This window comes from Tiliqua scincoides, chromosome 4 (genome assembly GCF_035046505.1).
Source record: "Tiliqua scincoides isolate rTilSci1 chromosome 4, rTilSci1.hap2, whole genome shotgun sequence".
Classification (NCBI taxonomy): domain Eukaryota; kingdom Metazoa; phylum Chordata; class Lepidosauria; order Squamata; family Scincidae; genus Tiliqua; species Tiliqua scincoides.
Window position 1 is genome coordinate 22,198,113 of NC_089824.1, and position 9,502 is coordinate 22,207,614.

At 51.2% G+C, this 9,502-nt stretch overlaps 1 long non-coding RNA gene across 1 annotated transcript; it reads left to right on the forward strand.

Moving 5' to 3' along the window:
* The first annotated feature begins 257 nt into the window (after positions 1 to 257).
* LOC136649736 (uncharacterized) lies at positions 258 to 7,043 on the forward strand. Its single transcript, XR_010794435.1, has 2 exons — positions 258 to 371; positions 1,826 to 7,043. It is a non-coding gene; the product is annotated as an uncharacterized lncRNA (long non-coding RNA).
* The last annotated feature ends 2,459 nt before the right edge of the window (positions 7,044 to 9,502 follow it).

Consider the following 9,502-nt stretch of genomic DNA (forward strand, 5'->3'; position numbering starts at 1 on the left):
AGCCTAGATGCCTTTAAAAGGGGATTGGACAAGTTTCTGGAGGAAAAATCCATTACGGGGTACAAGCCATGATGTGTATGTGCAACCTCCTGATTTTAGAATTCCGGTGGCACGTGTATTAGCACGCCACCGGCGTTTACCCTGCCCGCCCACGAGACACAGGAAGGGCCAGCCTCGCAGCCGATTGGCTGGGGGCTAATTGGTCTGGGGCCACGTGCAGGCTGCTCAGAGAAGCCCGCGCAGTCGGGACCAGGCAGCGGTCAGGGAAGGACCTCTTGCACGCTGCTCCCCGACTCAGGCCACATTGCTGGGGCCTCGAGCCCAGCAGACTTGGCTGCGGGAGCCCGCCTGCCCTCTCGACTTACCTGAGGGTAGCGAGCGGTTGCTGGTGGTGTCACCTGGGTTGGGCTTCTTGGCTGGGTTGCGGTGGGCTGCCTTGCAGGGGCGGCGGTCCAGCTGCGCCCCTCTTTGGCCGCGTGTGTGCGGCTGGTGTGCCCACGCCTCCAGTGGGCTTGGTGTGCCTCGGGGCTGGTGCTTGGCTGCTCGCTTGGCTGCTCTCCTCCAGGCTGCTGGCTGCGCTCAGGTAGAGCGCTCAGCGGGAGCCGCTGAGCGCCCGACCCCCCCACCTCCCCAGGGTAGTTTGGGTGGCCAGCGCTTGGACGCCTGGCGGCTCTGCACGGGTCCGTGTTTGAGCCTGCTGGTCGTTTGGGGTGCGTGTGTGAAACGGGTCGCCTGCTTGGTGTGCAGGCGCCCCGTGGGAGCGCTGTTTGGGCGCGTGCCTGGCTGCAGCTGGTGCCTGCCGCCCTTGGGGTTGCTCTGCCTCCTGCCCGGCTGCTTGTTGAGCCTGCCCGCAGAGGCACCAGGAGCTTTTCTCAGCACCTTCCTCCGTGTGTTTGGGGCTTTCAGGGCTTTGTCAGCCTCCTCCCCAGCACATAGTGAGGAAGGGCAATTTGCCAGGAGTTTGCCTCCTTTGTTTGCCTATAAGGCCTAGTGGCTGAGTGGTGTTTTACACTCAACATTGAGTGAAGCTAAGCAGAGTTAGCTGTGGTTCAGAATTGGATGGGAGACCGCAAGTCTGTTTTGCTGTGTCATTTGCATGCTAGTTTAAAAAAAAAAAAAAAAAAAAAAAAAAGGGGGGGGGAGGAAAGAAAATAAGAAGTTGATTGGATAAATAAATAAAGAGGTGAGATTAAAATAATAATATTAATAAAGATAATAAATAATTAAAAAAAACAGCAAACAAACAAACAAAAAACAAATTCCGTAATTAAGGAAGTTGTCGTTAAAATATAAATTAATAACAAAACAAAACAAAACAACAACAACAAAAAAAAAATAAAATTAATGATTGTTAAATAATAAGAAGGTCATGATAAATAAGACTTCAATCTTGTCTACACTTTCCTGGGAGTAAGCCCCATTGACTATATTGGGATTTACTTCTGAGTAGACATGCATAGGACTGGGCTCTCAGAAATAATATATATATTTCTCTAATAGAAGTATATTGGAGGGGTGAGAGGTGGCTGTCAGTTGCCACCACTCCCCCCCCCCAGGTTTTTTGTTGAGACGTCTGTATGCCCAATGAGGAATAAGAAATCAGGGGGGAAGGCCCCCCCCCAGCTTGCACTGATTTCTTCCTCAGAGGAGGAGGATGATACAGCTGAGCTGTGGGCTCTGGTTGCACAGGTAGAAGCTTTTAAGAAGGAGAGTGCAATGTGCAAACGCTGGTTTGGGTGATGGTCAATGCATCAGGTGCTTCCCTCCCCAGGGAGGTCTACCAGGAAGGACGTGGGGCGAACCTAACGCAAATCCTCTCTTCCAGAGTAACCATTGGAGGAGCTTAAGGAGTGACAGGCTCCAGCCAGACCTCCGGTTGTGCAAGCACAGTGGGACCCTGATGAGCAGCAGTAGCCACAGGTGGCATCTTCCCAGGTTGCTGGGTAGGGACAGTTCAGGTTCTTATCTGTGGGCACTCCATCATTTTCTGGGCACAGAAGAGATTAACCGCTTTGGACAAGCTCATTGAGCGACAGGCTCCGGGACCTCCAGTTGTTCAGGTACAGGCATCGGATCTTGATGGTCTCTGGTGTCCCTTACAGCCTAACTCCTTATGCTGATGTCCTGTATGGGGTTTTCTCTCAGGGAGCCACAGAAGGGTCAGGTGAGCATCCACGAGTGGCCTAGTGGGATGTGGCCCTGCCTTTGGGTGGTCAACTCGCCTTGGCAGTTAAAGGAAAATTTAGCAGGGCGAGTTTGTTAATGTGTTTAGTTTATTGTGTGAGCAACCTGAGCCAGCCTTGAAGGTGGGTGACCCAGTGCCTGTCCCCCAAGTGGGGTGAAGGCAGAAAAATTGATAAAAATTGGAATAATTGGTTGACCTGATATATTATTTTGCTGCAGTAGTTATTCAAATGTAGGCAGCACGGGCAGCTGCACTTTAAGTACCTGGATATTATCCCCTCGACTGGCAGGTTTCAGAGCAGGATTGTGGGTTCAATTTATCTGGCCGGCCCGGTCCAATTTAGGCGATTGATCCTTAGTGGGCATTTGCTCTGGGTGCAGCCAGGCCAGTGGCAGGGTTGTTAGGAATGTGATGCGTTCACCCCCCGCTCCTGCTGTGAGTTTAACTCCATGGGGCGGTGCGGCAGGGCAGGTTGCACCCTTGCACATGTCAGTGGGCAGTACAACGGCCAGCACTTGGTGTCCGTGTGCCCCAAGTTGGCAGGATTTAGGAGGAGTCCCAGGCTCCGAGCTGGGCAGGCCAAAAGTGGGGGTGGTCAGCCCCCTCAAGCTGGGAAAGTGGCCCACCCTGATTAGAGTAGAGGTGTTGGGTGTATTTTGTAGGGGTATCCTAAGTTTTCGGACGCTCAATCATTAGTTGAAGGTAGTGACAAGGGATTTCAGATTCCTGCGGCCCCTCCCTCTAGGTCTACCTGGGCCAGGAATCTCCTGTCAGTAAAGGGTATGGAAGGAACAGTTTAAGCTAAGATAGATAAGGAATAGGGAGCCGGCCATCTGGCGGGCCCCTTTAAGTCTCCTCCGTTTCCCAATGTTTAGGTGTTCCCATTACGTGTAGTTCCAAGAAGGTCCCTGGACCTTCCATCTCATTCATCATCTGTCCTATCCTTATGGGGGTTCAGTTAGTGATAGGATCCCTGCACACCTTAGTTCATTATGATATATTCTTTGGACCAAGCTATCAGGGTAGTATGTGGCTGTGGCCTTGACGCCCTTATGGCCAAGGCGGATATTGTGTCTACAATCAGACTCTTGCCCGTCCACCCTGATGATTTTTGTTTGCTTGGTTTTCAGTTTAATGGTTCCTTATATCTGGATAAAGCGCTACCAATGGGATACGCAATTTCCTGTGCCCTTTCGAGAAATCTGCCTCCCTTTTGGAGTGGTTAGTGGTGAGCAGAGCACGATTCGCCTCAATGGTCTATTATTTTGAGGCCCCGCAACTACCCTTACGTTTTGGTATTGAATTAGACACTGTCCAGCGGTGCAGTAGGCCGCCTGGCAACAGGTTGGTTAGGCTGCAGCAGCTAATACGTGCTGGCCTCCAGGCTCCGAAATTGTCCTAGAGACATTTGCAGGTTCTCGTGGGACATCTGAATTTTGCCTGCAGGGTAGTTGCCCCCAGCCAGGCCTTTTTTCAGGAGGCTGCATGCCTGCGTGGCAGGTATTAGAGGCCTCACCATCGCCTGCGGATCACCCAGGACATGAAGGCAGATTGGGTAATCTGGTTACAGTTTTGGAGTTTTATAATGGTGTATCCTTTTGGCAGCAGGAGTGTTTACTTGGGGCGGGGCTGCAGGTTCACTCTGATGTTGAGGGTGGTTTTGGATTTGGAGTTATTTTAGAGAGAGATGGTGTTCTGCCCCTTGGCCGGATACAGGGGTTTCAGAAGGGGTTACTGTAGGCATGATTTTTTAGGGCTGTCCCCTCCTTGCGGTGGCAGTTCAATTATGGGCAGAGGAATTTGCCAACTCCACCGTGCGTTTCTGGTGCGACATCCAAGCTGTGGTTTTTGTCGTTAACCAGCAGACGTCCCGGTCCCCACGGGTGATGGGACTGGTGAGGGTGTTTGTTTTGCATTGCCTTAAGATTAACACCTTGTTTTTCATTAGGCACATCCAGGGTCTTGATAACGGCATAGCCGACACCCTATCTTGTTTTTTAGGTGGAGCATTTCCGGCAGCTGGCTCCAGGGGTGCGGCAGGATCCCGACCCGATGCCCCTTTCGCTTAGGACCCTTGGCTATGCAGAGCGCAGCATGTAATTTTGTCTGCGCTTGCGCCGTCTACCTTCACAGCTATCAAAGGGAGGCAAAGGAATTTGAGGCCTTTTGGGCAGCCCTGGCTGTACCCCAAGTCTGGCCTATTCCGCCAGAACACCTGATGCGGTTCTTTTATACCTGCAGGGCATTAACGTATTGTGTGGGTCTTTATCAGTGTACTTGGCGACATTGGCGTTCTGTGCCAAGGCCTCAAGTTTTGCTGATGCTGGTCTTGTTTGGCTGCACGTCCTGTGGTTTGGGATGCCTTGTTCTGTCATGTTGATGCCTCACCTGTTATGTTTTTCCAGTTTAGGGTCCTTTTTCGCAGGGCAGTGGCAGACCTTGGGTTTCGGGCGGAAGATTACGGCCTGCACTCTTTCAGGACTGGGGCTGCAGCGGCTGCAGCTGATATCGGCCTCCCAGCCCGGGGCATTCAGAGGATTGGCCGTTGGCGCTCCTGCGCATTTTCGTATTACGTCAGAGAGCCTGACAAGCGCTGAGCGGGATTCGCTCGGCTATTCCCCCTCGCCCTGGTGGTAGGGGCGAGGGGTGATGCAGATACCACAGAAATTTCCAGGCGGGGCCTGTGACAGCGGTTGGGCGCTCTTTATACTGGCATTGCCAGGCGTTATAGTGGCACTGCCACAAGTTCCTGTATTGCATGCTATATTTCCGGGCTTGTCCCGTGACAGCGGTTGGGCGCTCTTTATACTGGCATTGCCAGGTGTTTATAGTGGCACTGCCACAAGTTCCTGTATTGCATGCTATATTTCCGGGCTTGTCCCGTGACAGCGGTTGGGCGCTCTTTATACTGGCATTGCCAGAAGTTTATTGTGGCACTGCCACATGTTCCTGTTTTGCATGCTATATTTCCGGGCTCGTCCCGTGACAGCGGTTGGGCGCTCACTTGCACTGGCTTTGCCAGGTGCTATATGGTTAAGTGATGCATGTTTCTGGAATTGTGATTCCTGTTTTCCTGTCCACAGGTTCCTGGGCGGGAGCAGTTCGGGTCATTATCTTCAGCCACTCCATCGTTTTCTGGGCAAGGAAGAGGGCGGCATCCAGTAGCTTTGGCATGCAGTTGCAGCTTGGTTCCTTGGCTACTGTGCATTGGGTTGCACGGCGGGGAATGCTGTGGGATCAGCTTCTTCCTGCTTTTTATGAGTTTGTGCATGCCCATGCCCAGCCTCACATCGTCGTTATACATTTGGGAGAGAACGACCTGGGCCAGAGGATGACTCTGTCCTTGAGGCTTCAGGCCTACAGCGATATTCTCCACATTAATCAGCATTTTGCAGGAAGGTCATCTTATGGTCTGACCTCTTGCCTCACAGTGTTTGGCGTTATGCCTCTGATGTTAAAAAGATTGAACTGGCTAGGAAGAAGGTAAATTCGTATGTGAGGCGGGCGGTACCCCTTTATGGAGTCGGTGTCATTTATCACCCAGGCATCAGCTATGATGCGCCCCAGTTGTTCAGAAGCGATGGAGTACACCTTTCGGTGTTGGGCAATTATACTTTTCTTCTTGAATTGCAACTGGGCCTGCGGAAATTTGTTTCCGTGTGGGGCGGTGGGGCCAAGCGCTAGGCTGACCCCCCGGGTGGCAGGTGTCGTGCGGGTTTTGGGTAGGTAAGGTCATATCGGTGTACACCGCAGGGTGGCAAGGGCCGGGTGGACTCCACGCTTGGTCATGCTGGCATTCCCGGCTGGGTGGCGCAGGCTGGATGAACCTCGGCCTGGTGGTAAAGGCGCACCGCGGGTTCGCTCGGGTGGCCTGAGCTAGCCTGCCACCCTGCCCCTTCGGGGTGACAATGAAGGGGGCGGCAGGCTTGTACTGACGCTGCCCTGAGTCTGGTGTGGTCGCCCAAATCACTATAGGGGGAAGTAGACAGGCAGCTCCGTTTCCCCCATGTAGAACCCGCATGACTTATTTGTTAGGCCCTGTTGCAATCTGAAGTATATTTAAATAGTTAATAAAGTGGCCCTTTGTACCATATACCCTTGCCTGTGTCTTTATTGGGGGGTGCTGGGTAATTCCGGTGGCACGTGTATTAGCACGCCACCGGCGTTTACCCTGCCCGCCCACGAGACACAGGAAGGGCCAGCCTCGCAGCCGATTGGCTGGGGGCTAATTGGTCTGGGGCCACGTGCAGGCTGCTCAGAGAAGCCCGCGCAGTCGGGACCAGGCAGCGGTCACCCACCCGCCCACCCTTTCGCAGTCCGAGACTAGCTGGTCGCCTTCTGGGGCCGGGTAGGAATTTTTGCCATCAGCCTAATTGGCACATCGGTTGATGGTTTTTTGCCTACCCCGGACTGTGGAGTTAGGGGCGGAATGGGGGTTTTCCATAGGTCTTCTTGGTCACTTTAGGCAGGTGTCGTGCGGGTTTTGGGTAGGTAAGGTCATATCGGTGTACACCGCAGGGTGGCAAGGGCCGGGTGGACTCCACGCTTGGTCATGCTGGCATTCCCGGCTGGGTGGCGCAGGCTGGATGAACCTCGGCCTGGTGGTAAAGGCGCACCGCGGGTTCGCTCGGGTGGCCTGAGCTAGCCTGCCACCCTGCCCCTTCGGGGTGACAATGAAGGGGGCGGCAGGCTTGTACTGACGCTGCCCTGAGTCTGGTGTGGTCGCCCAAATCACTATAGGGGGAAGTAGACAGGCAGCTCCGTTTCCCCCATGTAGAACCCGCATGACTTATTTGTTAGGCCCTGTTGCAATCTGAAGTATATTTAAATAGTTAATAAAGTGGCCCTTTGTACCATATACCCTTGCCTGTGTCTTTATTGGGGGGTGCTGGGTAAATGGGTTATGTCAGAATGCCAGATGCAAGGGAGGGCACCAGGATGAGGTCTCTTGTTATCTGGTGTGCTCCCTGCGGCATTTGGTGGGCCACTGTGAGATACAGGAAGCTGGACTAGATGGGCCTATGGCCTGATCCAGTGGGGCTGTTCTTATGTTCTTATGGGACAAAACACAACAGGTTTTGTGAGAATGCCTCACTTGAGAATGCCTCACTTCACAGTAGCCTTGAGAAATTACTGCAGGCATGTGAGAATAGCTAAGCTAATGAAACACTTGAGTTTCATAAATGGTTGTATTGAAAATTGATTGGGGAGGGGTCAAGCCTGTGTTTACAAACCTTCTTATCCAAGTTCATTGAAATTATGTGCTGGTTGAATAAAATAGGCCCCTTTCATCACAGACTTCATTTTCTAAAATAATGTCCCACTGATTATAAAGTTATTCTTTTTACTCCCTCTTTTTCACAGATCTTGTGACTGTGTTGAAATGATACAGTGTGGCACTCTAGATTTATTGGACTATAATCATACAACACACATACATAAAGCATATTAAAAAGACCACAAAGGAGATCAAAGCCATGTTTAACCCTCCTTGACCTTTAGAGTCCAGTTGTGACCTCCTGGATGTCATGTGCCATCCATGTGCCTAGTTCGACAGGCTGAACAGAAGAAATAGTGAGCTGATGCAGTGGAGTGACTAACAGCACAGGCTGTGAGCTGGGAAGCCTCTCATTCAAATGTCACTCAGCTGTGAATGTAGTAGATCAGTGGCTCTCAATGTTTCTCCTCCTCTGTACTTCACATGGTCCACCTGTCTGAAGTACCACTAGAAGTAACTGGCAATGACATTGTTGCCAGTTACTTCTGGATTGGGAGGCCAGATGTGACATGATAAACATCAGTAAGAGACTCAGGATGGATGGGAGAGCTTTTTCGCATGCAGAAAAGCATTCTTTGGAGCTTTCCCCACTGAGCGGAGCCTCCTATCACTGTTTGTTGTGTCGTGTTCCTGGTCTCGCTACAGGGTTGCAAGTGTCCTGTGAGTGCCACCAGATACCACCTCAAGTACTGCTGGTGGTACCCATACAACTGGTTGAGAAACACTGTAGTAGATAGCCAATAGTGGATAGCCCATAGGCAAGCCACTCTCATATCCTCACTTTCCTTTCCGTATACAAGGAGAATAATACTGGTCTTCAAGACAGGGTTGTTGCAAAATTATCAAGATACATGAGATGTATTTTCAAATACCAAAGCTATTCTACACATGGTTTAGTAGTATCAACAGTTCCACATCAATACCATGCAAGAGCAGATGACCTCTTTAGGCTAGTCCTTCTCAGAGGGAAGTTCTCACTCATGTTTAAGTGATATAGAAAGCATAAATTGGATTAACCCAAAGGAAAGATGGTGCTTCAACACCTGGCAACACAGCTAACATCACATTGAATCAATGTATACAGTTAAAAAAAACCTGAATGAGCTGCTTGTCCTAGCAGCTGTCCTTCTGCATACTTAGGAGATTCCATCTGGTTTACTTGATTAAATAATTTCCCTTCATTCCTGTCTTCTAACTCTCTGAGAATTACAAGAGGAAAATTCAGATCTGTTCCTAGGTCATCCCAGGCTGTCTCACTGTCTCTTGAAGAAGCCACCCCCGCCTGATAAGATTTCTGCCTTGCTCAGATTGCAGCCTGAAGCATGTATCAAGGTTTCACTTCCTTGCTGTCAGCATGTTCTGCTCAACCACTGCAAGCCGTAGCAGCCAGTACCATCCCAGGCCCCTGCATGTATTTGCCAAATTCTCACTCCAAGCTCTGCCTAGAGAAACTAGGCCCACTTTAAGGTAATTAACTCCCCTGTGTTCCCCAACAATGGCCCTAGTTCTGCACTACAGCACTGCTGGACCGCACCACTAGGATAGCTCACCTATTCAACCTGCAGAGGTCCTCCTTCCTCCCCTCTCCTGCCAGTAGCTTCTCCAGCCACCACAGTAACAACATGGTCCTCAGCAGGTCTTGAGAGTGACAGCCACATGCCACACACCACTCTCCAGTGTCTCCAACAGTCTCTGTTCCAGCAATTCTCAGAAGTCCATTCACCAGTTGGTCGATCAGTCAGAACAAAGGTCCAGTAATCATCAACTAGTCCATTAACTCCTTAGTCCATTAATCCATCAGTTTACTTCTGCTCTCTCAATCTCTCCAGATTTCTTCCTTCTACACACACCAAACTCTTCCTTCTTCAGGTGCTGCTTTTGCCCCTTAATGACCTGGTTGCCTCTAGTGGCTGCAACTGAGTAGCATACCCACTGCTAGTTAGAGTCCTGGGGTTAACCCTATGCTTGCCTGCCAGAAAAAGGGACCACTGTTAACACCACACCCTAGCCCCTTGAGGGATCTTGCACATCTCCATTAC